We start from the raw sequence: 10,090 nt of genomic DNA on the forward strand, positions 1-10,090 counted from the left end.
AAAATTTTAATCCCTTTGTTTTTTCTTATACATTATTATTATTATTTATTATTAGAACAATTACATTGCAACTCTCTATTTGGGATCAGATAAACTTAATTCCTGATGAGTAGAGACGTAATTTAGGAGACAACAAAATAATTTTTTTCTTTTAAATTTCAAGATTGATCTTAAAAATTGCCCACTATACTCACTAGATGTTATGCCGAAAATGAATTATGCAGTTTCTGAGTGCTCTGGGAGGGAAAAACTGTGAGGGAGCAAGGAAAGGGTTGACATTGTTCAAAAAGAAATGCAATCTTTACCTAACTTATGTCATTGTAACACCTTTTCACATCACCTTGATAATACCACTACTACTAATTTTAACAATAATAGAACAAAAAGAAATTCCCCCATAGAAACTGTAAAAATGTCCACTTTTTCAGTCTTTTTGATCAATATTTGATATATTATCAATCATTTTTATTTCCAAATAAAAGGTTGAAAATGTCTATAGCCTAGAAGACTTAGTTCAAGTACAGCATAAGCCAGAGTGAGGATAACTAGATGATGAAGCAAGAGTTATGGCACAGAATGGTTGAACAAGTTCACACTCCCACCAACAGTGTAGTAACCTTCCCTTTTGGCCATATCCCCTCCAGCATCTGTTGTTACTAGATTTCTTGATAATGGCCATTCTAACTGGGATGAAGTGAAATGTCAATGTTGTTTTTATTTCTTTTATGGCCAGAGATGTTGAGCATTTCTTCATGTGTCTATTGGTCATTTTATTTCCCTTCAGAGAAGTCTCTATTTAAGTCTTTAGCCCACTTATTAATGAAGCTCTTATTTCTTTGAGGATTTGTTTTGGGGGATTTAATCTTTGGAATTCTATATATATTTTAGACCTGAGTCCCTTGTCTGTTGTATGGCTTGTGAAGATCTTCTCCCACTCTGTTGGCTTTCTATTGATCTTGATAGCTATTTCTTTTACCATGCAGAACTCCACAGTTTCATGCGATCCCATTTGTTCAACCTTTCTTTGATTTGTTGTGCTTCTGGGTCTTTATTTAAAAAAATTCTTGTTCAACAACTCTGGAAAGCAGTATGGAAGTTCCTCAAAAGACTAAACATAGAGCTCCCCTCTGACCCAGCATTCCTACTTCTGAGCATTTACTCAAATAACCTCAAACAAGGCCATACTAAAGCTACTAGCACAACTATGTTCTTTATAGCATTACATTTGGAAACAATCCAGATACCTCTCAATAGATGACTGGATCAAGAAAATGTAATAAATAAACAAATACCTATGCATACATATGTATATAATGGAATTCTATGCTCCCATCAGAAAGAATGACACCACCCCATTTGTAAGGAAATGGAAAGACAAACACTTGGAAAACATCATATTAAGTGGAGTAAGCCAGACCTAAAGAAATATAGGTGTCAAAAAATATATAGGTGTCATGGTTTCCTTCATTTGTAATAATTAGTATATGTCTAGGATAATCCTAGCAGATGTGCAGTAAATCTCAATAGCTATGTACATATGATCATATAAGCAAAATAAGCTCCAAGACATGGACACAAGAGGTTTTCCTTTGTGGTTGTTGTTTTTAATGTACTATGTGATTTCTTGTTTCTTTCGTATTTTTCCCCTTATGGTTGATCCCCTGTTGTTACTGTATTCAATTTTGGTGCCCTGGGGTATTTTATATACATTTATCTGAATTAGGGAAGGGAAGGGGAGCAACAAAATACTAAGACCAAGGACAAAGGGTGAACCAAGGCAACAGTGATACTCACAAGACAATATGTTGGAAACAATCTGTACAACTGGGTGGGAGTTGTGGCAGAAGGAAAGTGGGAGAAAAATGAGGGGGGGGGTAACAAGTTCAACAAGAAATGTACTCAGTACCTTACTTATGCAATTGCAATCCCTCTGAATATCACCTTGACAATAGAATTTTTTTAAAAAATAGAAAGAGAGTTATGTCACAGGTAAATGTTAACCAGCAAAAATGATGAGGCTAGTGGAGATGTGGCTAGTGTTAGGGGTACTGGCTTTCTGACTGTAGAAAAACAGCAATTACTACAGAGATGCTCCTCTCTGCCCACTACAACATGATGCCTAAAGAATCTGTCAGCACTGATTGGGTCTGAGAATGTTATTACATGCTATTGGTACTGCATGTCTCAGGTTTTCAAGGACACAGCTACGACTATTGAAATGGATACCTTTAGTCTAAAGAAAAAGCAAATTAAGAATATAATTTAAAAACAAAGACCATGACCTTACCTCACACATTTCCAGAGGATAAATGAAAATCAAATAAACTCCAGACCCCATAGATGATGGAAATGACCATTAACTTCTAACATATTTTTTTTAAATTTCTCTACTTAGCTTTCCTTCCATACTGTGTGATTACATCCATGTACCACAAAGAATCATTAAGGTAGTGGAAAATGACAAAGAGGACAGAAAACTGAATTGATCATATGGCAATATCAAACAGTTTAAGAAATAAATTGAGAATAATTGTGTCTAATCTATAATTTGCTAGAACTGAAATTTTCTTTTATTTCCAGTTATTTTTATATGTTTTTATTGTAAAAATACTGTACAGAGGGCTTACAATTAGATGAGTAAGGTAATGAGTACATTTCCTATCGAGCAATGTTACCTCCTCCTTTGTAGAACTGGAATTTTCTTAAGCTTCAAAAAAGGTAGATAGAAAAAACAAAGATTATGTACAGAGAAATAGTAGAAGACCAACTTTTAAATATCTGGATTTGGTCATTTAGTTTTAACATTCTAAAGATATTTATACAGGTTTCATGTTTATAAGATTGCTATGTATTGGGATTTAGTGATACAAGATTCTACCTTTTTTTGGGGGGTCCGGTTGTGGGGCTTGAACTCTGGGCCTGGGCACTGTCCCTCAGCTCTTCAGCTCAAGGCTAGGGCTCTACCACTTGAGCCACACTTCCAGCTTTTTTCTTTTTGCTTATGTGGTACTGAGGAATCGAACCCAGGGCCTCAGTCATGCAAGGCAAGTGCTCTACCACTGAGCCACCTTCTTAGCCCCCAAGATTTTATTTTTATGATCACACATCAGCACTAATCTACCATTGTTTCCCTCCTATTTTTCAGGCTAAGAAATTAAGTTTGATGATTTTACTCATGAGTTCAGATTCATTTTCTGTATTAAAAACTCTTATGGTACATTATACTGGGGTTTAGTATATATCTCATTTGAATTTAAAGTTTTAGTAGCATACAAGTTCTCAGATGGGAAATGAAAAAAAATCAAAACTAGAATTAAGACAAGGTCTGGTAGAGAGAAGAAAAGCTATTCTTTTTTATTCCTCTTGTAAATCTTAAAGATTTATGCACGTTACGACAGCAAGCATTGTGCTTCTTTTAGAGACAAACTCTAGGTAGAAGGATGTTCATGTATATCCTCCGAGGATTCATGCCATCAGCTAGAGAGTCATCAAGCATTCTCATAAAACAAGAGAAGAAATTTGAAAATTTTATGGAACCCCCAAAATAAATTGGCAGAGATTTCAGACAATACGATTGTGTTTTTGTCTATTGAAAATTTTTAAACCAATATGTTAAAAGAAAGCTAAACTTAAGCGTAGAAAGATATGAAAGCTATAGAAATCAGAATTCAGCAAGCATTTTCCCTTTCTGAAATCAAAGTTTACTACCTAGGAAACCTTAATCTATCAATAAGGACTTTTGTAATCCATATACTTAAAAAAATTACAGGTAATTAAAAAGTTAAATTATATGCTTTCTTATTTTGATTTAACTATTATGTTACCAGCTTCCTAGACCAGAGGTTTAAGTCTGAGGATTTCAATATGTCAGATCTTTCTGAAAGCAATGACTAATAAAAATGAAAAGGCCAAAGGTATTTCATTCAACATAGCTATGTAATGAAGGCAAATGTATTAAGCAACTAAACACATTTTGTGGGTATGGACATAAGCTTTACTATGTTTAAATAGAAGAAGAACTGGAGCAAAGGGTAATAATTAAGCAATCTTTTTCTAAGTGAGTTTAGGTTGAGCATTTTCTCAGTGCTGGCTCTTCAAGGTAATTTCAAAAAGTCTTTGCTATGTGAGGTGACAACCTAGTTCCCATAAGATGATTTGTCCTTCTTGGAGGTCATCATATTGTTTTGTAACATATCTGAGAAGCTCTGTTGTTCTGGAATTTTAAGGTGGCTGGAGACTTTTCAGTTGTTTTTATGAGTGTGTAATGGGACAGTTATCCCTTTTTCGTTGTGCCAGGCATGAAGGGGGATGAGATAGACTAGGTGTTACTAATTTGTACACAAACAATTAATATGTTCAGAGTTAAATGAATTCAGATCCAATACAAAGGAGGCAATACAAAACAAAATTAAGGATGCTGGGCTTTTCTTCTGCTTTTAAATGACTTGTTGGCCCATATGGAAAGAAAGTTATTTGTAGCAAAGGCAATACTTTTTATAAACATGTTCTTTTACCTTTGAACAGTAGACATGCATCCCTCCTGTCCTATATATTTGAGAACATCATCTATTATCTGATAGAATGATTATTGCTATTTTGATGTCTAGATTAAAAGCAAATGGAGGGTGTAATTCAAGGACAGGTTTCTGGGAAGAAGGCCAGAGGAAATTGGAGTTAGAAATGTAAAAAGGTGTGCTAAAGTTTGTCTATGGAAAAGCAAAACCACTATGTTTGGAAAAGGTTGAAATCTCATTATTTTGCAAGACGCTACATTAGCAACTGCAAAAGCTTCAGGAATTCCTGGTAATCAAGAGTCTTAGAAGCTCACTGAGCCAGCGTGCTACTTCCCATGAGTGCCGCCTCTATAAAGCAGATTTTCATTTTCACATTAATAGCATGGTTGAGAAGCTCTTGATAGACTAGCTTCTGGGAGAATGGAATTTTTCTGAAGAAGAAATAAGCCTGGAAAAGCTACAGTAGCCATAACTAAAGACTGAGATTTACTTTCCTACCAAGGCCTTTTTTTTTTTTTTTGAGAGATGGGGTAGGAACACTCCTTTTTTTTATTAATACTTTTTTTATTGCGAAAATACCATACAGAGGGGTTACAATTACATGAGCAAGGTAATGAGTGCATTTCTTATCAAGCATTGTTGCCTCCTCCTTGGTTTCCCCTTCCCATTCCTGTGCTCCTATATTCCCTCCCCTTTTGCGCCCCCCCCACGCCAAAATTGTAAAGTTTGTTCTTCAACATATTGTTAGACTCAAACTCGAGACCTCCAAGCAACCCCCAGAAGCCACCACCAATGCAAACAGCAAAAGAGTCGTTTATTTGCAAGCTCGAGCTTGGTCCTCCCTGCACTCCGTATACTGTGATGCTAAGAGGCCTGAGCAGAATCAGCACAGCTTTTATAGTATTAAACAAACAAGTTTAGGGGGTTTCCACACAAATAGTTACATGATTGGTTTACATTTACAGAAGTGGTTTTGTCAGTGTCCCATTGGCCCACGTACTGTGGTTTGAATGCAGCTTGACCATGCTACTTAAAAAAAAAAAAAAAAAAAAAAAAAACTTTTGTGTTTTCGATTGTTTCTCAACCCTTGTCGAATTGGCGGTTGCTAGGGATATAATTGCAGTTTTGATTGTGGACTTTCAGAGAACCTTCCAAGAACTGGTTTTTCTAATAACTGTTTTGTCCCTTAAGTTCAACCTGAGGTCAGTTTTACAGGAAATGATGGCTTGCTTTTAGAATGGAGTTAGCTTAGTCCTTCATTCCCTCCTCTTCTAAACACTCAGGGGCCAATCATGGTCCCTGGCCCTCAACCCCAGATGGTTTTCCCATCTCTTCAGAGTATAAGGGTTGATATTGACTCCTCAGTACCATTAGTTGGATTGAATTTACCCTGTACTTTACAAAAGCTATGAGTCTATTTATCACCCAGGGGCCTATGGTAAGCACAGGTAAAAGTACAATAAGTGGGCCTAATAGAGTAAAAATTAAGGTTGTTAACCTTGGGGGGAATAGTTAAACCATGATTCAAACAATCCTTCTTGCTGTTCCCTTTCCTTCTGTCTTAGCTAACCCTTCCCTCACTCTAGTTAATGACTCCTTAATTACTCCCAAATGGTTAGTTAGCATAGAAGCAGCATTCTTCTCCTAATGCGGTGCACAGCCCTCCTTGTAGGAATATCAGGTCTAGCCCCCTTCTATTTTGCAACAGGACTTCATCTAAGGAGTCATGGGATTTCTGGAGAAAGGCTATCGAGTTTTATTTTTTTATTTTCTTTTTTTATTGTGAAAATACTGTACAGAGGGGTTACAATTACATGGGCAAGATAATGAGTACATTTCTTATCAAGCATTGTAGCCTCCTCCTTTGTTTCCCCTTCTCATCCCTTCCCATCCTCCCCCCATCCCCCCTACCCAACCCTCCTCTCCTGCCCACTAAAGTTGTAAAGTTCGTTTTCGACATAACGACTTGTACATCTCATCGTTGCAATGGGTCCACCTGTATCCCTATTTAAATAATTTGTTTTTCCCCTTCCCCTCCACAAATTATACCAACATCAAATACAGTGAAAGCAGGGTTTATATGGTGGGGAAGGGACATACAAAGCAACAAAGAAATAATCTTATAAATGTGTTAGAAACAATCTCATGAAAGAAAAAAAAAACATTTGAATACATATCTTGTTATACCGGAATTCGGGGACCCCCAGAAGACCGCCAGAGACCACAATCAATGTAAGCAACAAAAAGCTGGTTTATTGCAAGCTCGAGCTTGGTCCTCTGCACACATGGTAACCGGTGACGCTAAGAGGCCCTGAGCATAGAATCAGCACAGTTTTTATAGTATTGAACAAACAACTTTACGGAACTTTTACATAAGAAATTACATGATTGGTTAACATTTACATTTAAAGCAAGCTAAGCTGGGCAAATAATGACTGGTTGACCTTTACAGAAAAATGTCCTTGGTCCATAGCTTGACTGAAAATGGTTATGAGTCACACCCAGACCAACAGAATGTATGGCATGTCTCGCCCTGGGCTCTGAAGTACCGGTTGGTCAGAAACTTAGTCCTAGGTGGCTGGGGGGCAACACCACTTGGGGGCTAACACCTGCCTTAAGCAAACGCCATCTATGGCTTCAAGAATTGTGCATGGCTTTCTGTCATAAATTCCTAGTTTTGGGGCTAAAGTGGATCATGTGTCAAGTCACAGAACTGAGATGGAGTGTTAAACAAAAATGGAGTTGCTTATGTTTCTTAAAATATTATATTTCTTCCCTAGGGCCTCCGGGAGAGGCGTTGCAGCTGTGGGGATAATTCTGAGGACTTTGCGCCCTTGGTCAGAGCTGTAAACCCTTTGAAGTCTTTCACTAAGCAATTCTAGGCTCCCAGGCTGACATTCCACTACTGAGTAACTAAAACCAGTCACAGTTAAAATCATACAAAAACCATAAAATCATCTAGCACAAAGCAATTCATACAGAAGCAAAAATGAGCAGTTAGTAATCATAACTTCTAATTTCTATTACATTAAGCATTAATGTTACTCCATGCCTTTTAATAAATTCACTCAGGGGTTGCTTGCCTTCTCTGAGGGCAGTCCAGTTTTCTGCCCCTTTCACTCCACTCAAGGTTTTAGCAGATTTTTTAGCAAGCAAAGGTACAGAAGTGAAAATGGCTGTCAGGTGCTGTCTATATTGTTAGGTTTTTAAAAAGAGGTAGCCGAGTAAGAACTGCACCATGCATGTGGTATTCAGGTAAGGGGTAGGTTTATTCAGTAGACCTGCTGGGACCAGGCAAGCTTGGCACTCCATGTGGCTGGGAAAGGCCTGGGAAAGAGAGAGAGAGAAAAGAGCTAGAAAAGAGCAGAGAGCAGAGAGAACTAGAAAAGAGCAGCAAGAGAGAGCAAGGAGAGCTAGAAAAGAACAGAGAGAGAGCCAAGAGAGCTAGAAAAGAGCAGCGAGAGAGAGCCTCTGGGCCTGGGCTAGGCCTTATCTAGGGTATGGGCGGAGAAAGGTGTGGCCACATCAAATTCAGATGTGACCTCTTCCAGGTGTCCCAGTTGCCTAGGTAACACAGGTACTGGGTGGAGACTTTGCTGTGAGGAGGGTGGAGTCTGCTAGCCATCCAGGAGCGGACCTTACATATATATTTTTATGTTCTTCAATCTTAGGGTTCATTTCCCTAACATCAACTTATCTTACCTTTTCTGCTTGACTCAGACATATACTAGTTATTGCAAATAAGGGAAACCATGGGACCTATGTTTCTTTGGGCCTGGCTTACTTCACTTAATATAATTTTTTCCAAGTCTTTCCATTTCCTAACAAATAGGGCAATGCCATTCTTTCTGATGGAGGCATAGAATTCCATTGTGTATATATACCACATTTTCTTGATCCATTCATCTACTGAGGGGCATCTGGGTTGGTTCCATATCTTAGCTATGATAAATAATGCTGTAATAAACATAGTTGTGCTGGTAGCTTTAGTGTGGTCTTGTTTGTGAACATTTGGGTAAATATCCAAAAGGGGGATTGCTGGGTCATAGGGGAGCTCTATGTGGAGTCTTTTCAGGAACCTCCATACTGCTTTCCAAAGTGGTTGAACAAGTTTACACTCCCACCAACAATACAGTAAGGTTCCCTTCTGTCCACATCCCTTCCGCCATCTGTTGTTATTAGAGTTCTTGATTATAGCCACTCTAAATGGGGTTAGGTGGTATCTCAATGTTGTTTTGATTTGCATTTCTTTTATGGCTAGGGAGGTTGAGCATTTCTTCATGTGTCTATTGGCCATCCTTCTTTCCTCTTCAGAGAAGTTTCTGTTTAAGTCTTTAGCCCATTTATTTATTGGACAGTTGTTTCTTTGAAGATTTGTTGTTGGGGGATTTAATTTTTTGAGTTCCAAGCTATGGAGTTTTCTAGGTCCTTGATATCGTCATCTATAGCTGCCTGGAGGTTTGCATAGGATGCTTTGTGCATGCCCAATGAGGCTACTCCAGTTTCTAGTCCAGCCAGTCTCAACATGGCCCCAATGGTAACAAGGGCAGTAATAGCTTCTCTCTTTATCCTATGAGGTGGTCGAGCCCCTGACACTCGCAGTAGTACCTCTTCCTCTCGCAGTAGTACCTCTTCCTCTGAGTGATAGATTAGCCGTGGGACCAGCAGTATAAGTACACAGAAACCATCCGTATGGTTTAAGACCCCGACTGTACACAGGGAGTTAATCCTGTTGAACAGGCCCACCATTCATTTTCTGGAGGAATTACATATTCCTTCTGCTTCTGTCCCAGTGCATAGGTATTGTTACACAAATGAGACTATTGGGAGGGTACCCTTCCTAAACAAAGCCCATTTCCAGCAACCCACTGGACAGTTAACTTTACATTCCTTTTTTGTTGCCACCGACATTTGTTAACATCTGAAGTGGTGGAGAAGTTATCTGTGACTGCTGTGCCTTCATAAAAGGGGAACCAAATGTCATAACACATCCAGCAAGATCCTGTGATATCAGGACCATGTTGGTATTAACTAATAACTTCCATAAGGGGCCCCCCAAGTGTTGGTCTTGCTCGCTTTCCTGCTCTGGCCCATGTGTCCGGGCCTGTTTGGGCTGTTTGGGCATGGATGTTAATTTGTTGTCACCTGGGGGTTGTGGGTAGGCAGGATGGCCTTATTTCCAGGTTTCCTATCTGAGGCGGGTCTCAATACTATATTAGGACCCACCACTGCTGGAGGATGATTTGGCCAGACAATCAATTTTACTGTGAACAATAGACCTTGATCTATCCACTCGGATACAGTCTTAGTCCCCAGGTCCGGCCTGCTTCCTAGCCAACATACCTTTTCTCCCTCTTCAGTGAATTAGATCACTACTGGGTTGCACATGAGGAACAAGACCCGATCAAAGGTCCGCGCAACCCAGACGGGTCCTTAGGAGTGCTGCCTCCGGTGACAGTGATCAGATCCTTTTCCTGGGCAATCCAGTAGCCAGTCCCTGTAGTTTCACAACCGCATGACCTGCAGTAAAACTCTTCCTCCCCTCCCCCAATTTTGGACCTGATTTCTATTTCTTC

This window comes from Dipodomys spectabilis, unplaced genomic scaffold, assembly GCF_019054845.1.
Source record: "Dipodomys spectabilis isolate Male_0828 unplaced genomic scaffold, ASM1905484v1 ptg000032l, whole genome shotgun sequence".
In the NCBI taxonomy this organism is placed as follows: Eukaryota; Metazoa; Chordata; class Mammalia; order Rodentia; family Heteromyidae; genus Dipodomys; species Dipodomys spectabilis.